At 42.7% G+C, this 4744-nt stretch overlaps 1 protein-coding gene across 3 annotated transcripts in view; it reads left to right on the top strand.

Annotated features, from left to right (window-relative positions):
- Positions 1-4744, top strand: part of brdt (bromodomain, testis-specific) — a 20725-nt gene that overhangs the window by 5223 nt on the left and 10758 nt on the right. The window lies entirely within an intron of this gene.

Here is a 4744-nt window from a genome sequence, read left to right as displayed (position 1 = left end):
TGTATATATATATATATATGCATATGTATATATGTATATGCATATGTGTATATATATATATATGCATATATGTATATGCATATGTGTATATATATATATGCATATATGTATATGCATATATGTGTATATATATGTGTATATGCATATATGTGTATATATATGTGTATATATATATGTGTATATGCATATGTGTATATATATATGTGTATATATATATGTGTATATATATATGTGTATATGCATATATGTATATGCATATATGTATATGTATATATGTATATGCATATATGTATATGCATATATGTATATGTATATATGTATATGCATATATGTATATGCATATATGTATATGCATATATGTATATGCATTGCGTTGTATATACACATACACACACAGTGGGTACGGAAAGTATTCAGACCCCTTTTAAATTTTTCACTCTTTGTTTCATTGCAGCCATTTGCTAAAATCAAAAAAGTTCATTTTATTTCTCATTAATGTACACTCAGCACCCCATCTTGACAGAAAAAAACAGAAATGTAGAAATTTTTGCAAATTTATTAAAAAAGAAAAACTGAAATATCACATGGTCATAAGTATTCAGACCCTTTGCTGTGACACTCATATTTAACTCACATGCTGTCCATTTCTTCTGATCCTCCTTAAGATGGTTCTACTCCTTCATTGGAGTCCAGCTGTGTTCAATTAAACTGATTGGACTTGATTAGGAAAGGCACACACCTGTCTATATAAGACCTTACAGCTCACAGTGCATGTCAGAGCAAATGAGAATCATGAGGTCGAAGGAACTGCCCAAGGAGCTCAGAGACAGAATTGTGGCAAGGCACAGATCTGGCCAAGGTTACAAAAGAATTTCTGCAGCACTCAAGGTTCCTAAGAGCACAGTGGCCTCCATAATCCTTACATGGAAGAAGTTTGGGACGACCAGAACTCTTCCTAGACCTGGCCGTCCAGCCAAACTGAGCAATCGTGGAAGAAGAGCCTTGGTGAGAGAGGTAAAGAAGAACCCGAAGATCACTGTGGCTGAGCTCCAGAGATGCAGTAGGGAGATGGGAGAAAGTTCCACAAAGTCAACTATCACTGCAGCCCTCCACCAGTCGGGGCTTTATGGCAGAGTGGCCCGGCGGAAGCCTCTCCTCAGTGCAAGACATATGAAAGCCCGCATAGAGTTTGCCAAAAAACACATGAAGGACTCCCAGACTATGAGAAATAAGATTCTCTGGTCTGATGAGACCAAGATTGAACTTTTTGGCGTTAATTCTAAGCGGTATGTGTGGAGAAAACCAGGCACTGCTCATCACCTGCCCAATACAATCCCAACAGTGAAACATGGTGGTGGCAGCATCATGCTATGGGGGTGTTTCTCAGCTGCAGGGACAGGACGACTGGTTGCAATTGAAGGAAAGATGAATGCGGCCAAGTACAGAGATATCCTGGAAGAAAACCTCTTCCAGAGTGCTCTGGACCTCAGACTGGGCCGAAGGTTCACCTTCCAACAAGACAATGACCCTAAGCACACAGCTAAAATAACAAAGGAGTGGCTTCGGAACAACTCTGTGACCATTCTTGACTGGCCCAGCCAGAGCCCTGACCTAAACCCAATTGAGCATCTCTGGAGAGACCTGAAAATGGCTGTCCACCAACGTTCACCATCCAACCTGACGGAACTGGAGAGGATCTGCAAGGAAGAATGGCAGAGGATCCCCAAATCCAGGTGTGAAAAACTTGTTGCATCATTCCCAAGAAGACTCATGGCTGTACTAGCTCAAAAGGGTGCTTCTACTCAATACTGAGCAAAGGGTCTGAATACTTATGACCATGTGATATTTCAGTTTTTCTTTTTTAATAAATTTGCAAAAATTTCTACATTTCTGTTTTTTTCTGTCAAGATGGGGTGCTGAGTGTACATTAATGAGAAATAAAATTAACTTTTTTGATTTTAGCAAATGGCTGCAATGAAACAAAGAGTGAAAAATTTAAAGGGGTCTGAATACTTTCCGTTCCCTTTATTTCAAAAAAATAAAGGGAACACTTAAGCAACACATCCTAGATCTGAATGAATGAAATAGTCTTATTAAATACTTTCTTTACATAGTTGAATGTGCTGACAACAAAATCACACAAAAATTATCAATGAAAATGAAATTTATTAACCCATGGAGGTCTGGATTTGGAGTCACACTCAAAATTGAAGTGGAAAAACACACTACAGGCTGATCCAACTTTGATGTAATGTCCTTAAAACAAGTCCAAATGAGGCTCAGTAGTGCGTGTGGCCTCCACGTGCCTGTATGACCTCCCTACAACGCCTGGGCATGCTCCTGATGAGGTGGCGGATGGTCTCCTGAGGGATCTCCTACTAGACCTGGACTAAAGCATCCGCCAACTCCTGGACAGTCTGTGGTGCAACGTGGTGTTGGTGGATGGAGACATGATGTCCCAGATGTGCTCAATTGGATTCAGGTCTGGGGCACGGGCGGGCCAGTCCATAGCATCAATGCCTTCGTCTTGCAGGAACTGCTGACACACTCCAGCCACATGAGGTCTAGCATTGTCTTGCATTAGGAGGAACCCAGGGCCAACCGCACCGGCATATGGTCTCACAAGGGGTCTGAGGATCTCATCTTGGTACCTAATGGCAGTCAGGCTACCTCTGGCGAGCACACGGTGGGATGTGCGGCCCTCCAAAGAAATGCCACCCCACAGCATTACTGACCTACCGCCAAACCGGTCATGCTGGAGGATGTTGCAGGCAGCAGAACGTTCTCCACGGCGTCTCCGGACTCTGTCACGTCTGTCACGTGCTCAGTGTGAACCTGCTTTCATCTGTGAAGAGCACAGGGCACCAGTGGCGAAGTTGCCAATCTTGGTGTTCTCTGGCAAATGCCAAACATCCTGCCCGGTGTTGGGCTGTAAGCACAACCCCCACCTGTGGATGTCGGGCCCTCATACCACCCTCATGGAGTCTGTTTCTGACCGTTTGAGCAGACACATGCACATTTGTGGCCTGCTGGAGGTCATTTTGTAGGGCTCTGGCAGTGCTCCTGCTGTTCCTCCTTGCACAAAGGTGGAGGTAGCGGTCCTGCTGCTGGGTTGTTGCCGTCCTACGGCCTCCTCCACGTCTCCTGATGTACTGGCCTGTCTCCTGGTAGAGCCTCCATGCTCTGGACACTACGCTGACAGACACCGCATACCTTCTTGACACAGCTCGCATTGATGTGCCATCCTGGATGAGCTGCACTACCTGAGCCACTTGTGTGGGTTGTAGACTCCGTCTCATGCTACCACTAGAGTGAAAGCACCGCCAGCATTCAAAAGTGACCAAAACTTCAGCCAGAAAGCATAGGAACTGAGAAGTGGTCTGTGGTCACCACCTGCAGAACCACTCCTTTATTGGGGGTGTCTGTCTTGTTAATTGCCTATAATTTCCACCTGTTGTCTATTCCATTTGCACAACAGCATGTGAAATTGATTGTCAGTGTTGCTTCCTAAGTGGGCAGTTTGATTTCACAGAAGTGTGATTGACTTGGAGTTACATTGTGTTGTTTAAGTGTTCCCTTTTATTTTTTTGAGCAGTGTATATATAGACATAGTTGTGTGAAAAAGTGCTTGCCCCCTTCCTGATTTCTTATTTTTTTGCATGTTTGTCACATTTAAATGTTTCAGATCATCAAACAAATTTAAATATTAGACAAGGATAACACAAGTAAACACAAAATGCAGTTTTTAAATGAAGGTTTTTATTATTAAGGGGGGAAAAAAAATCCAAACCTACATGGCCCTGTGTGAAAAAGTGATTGCCCCCTAAACCTAATAACTGGTTGGGCCACCCTTAGCAGCAACAACTGCAATCAAGCGTTTGTGATAACTGGCAATGAGTCTTTTACAGCGCTGTAGAGGAATTTTGGCCCACTGATCTTTGCAGAATTGTTGTAATTCAGCCACATTGGAGGGTTTTCGAGCATGAACCGCCTTTTTAAGGTCATGCCACAGCATCTCAATCGGATTCAGGTCGGGACTTTGACTAGGCCAATCCAAAGTCTTCATTTTGTTTTTCTTAAGCCATTCAGAGGTGGACTTGCTGGTGTGTTTTGGATCATTGTCCTGCTGCAGAACCCAAGTGCGCTTCAGCTTGAGGTCACGAACAGATGGCCGAACGGACATTCTCCTTCAGGATTTGTTGGTAGACAGCAGAATTCATGGTTCCATTTACCACAGCAAGTCTTCCAGGTCCTGAAGCAGCAAAACAGCCTTACTTTGTTTCTCATTTGTTCCTGAATTTCTTTGGATTGCAGCATGATGTCTAGCTTTTGAGGATCTTTTGGTCTACCTGACTTTGTCAGGCAGGTCCTATTTAAGTGATTTCTTGATTGAGAACAGGTGTGGCAGTAATCAGGCCTGGGTGTGGGTAGAGAAATTGAACTCAGCTTTCCAAAGATGTGATAAACCACAGTTAATTTATGTTTTAACAGGGGGGGGGCAATCACTTTTTCACACAGGGCCATGTAGGTTTAGATTTTTGTTTCCCCTTAATAATAAAAACCATTTTAAAAACTGCATTTTGTGTTTACTTGTGTTATCTTTGTCTAATATTTAACTTTGTTTGATGATCTGAAACATTTAAGTGTGACAAACATGCAAAGAAATCAGGAAGGGGGCAAACACTTTTTCACACAACTGTGTGTGTGTGTATGTATGTATATATGTGTGTGTGTGTGTGTGTGT

Source organism: Anarrhichthys ocellatus, unplaced genomic scaffold (assembly GCF_004355925.1).
Source record: "Anarrhichthys ocellatus isolate YVR2014 unplaced genomic scaffold, GSC_Weel_1.0 scaffold67, whole genome shotgun sequence".
Classification (NCBI taxonomy): domain Eukaryota; kingdom Metazoa; phylum Chordata; class Actinopteri; order Perciformes; family Anarhichadidae; genus Anarrhichthys; species Anarrhichthys ocellatus.
The sequence above is the reverse complement of the archived record's forward strand: the minus strand, read 5'-3'. Positions and strand labels throughout refer to the sequence as shown.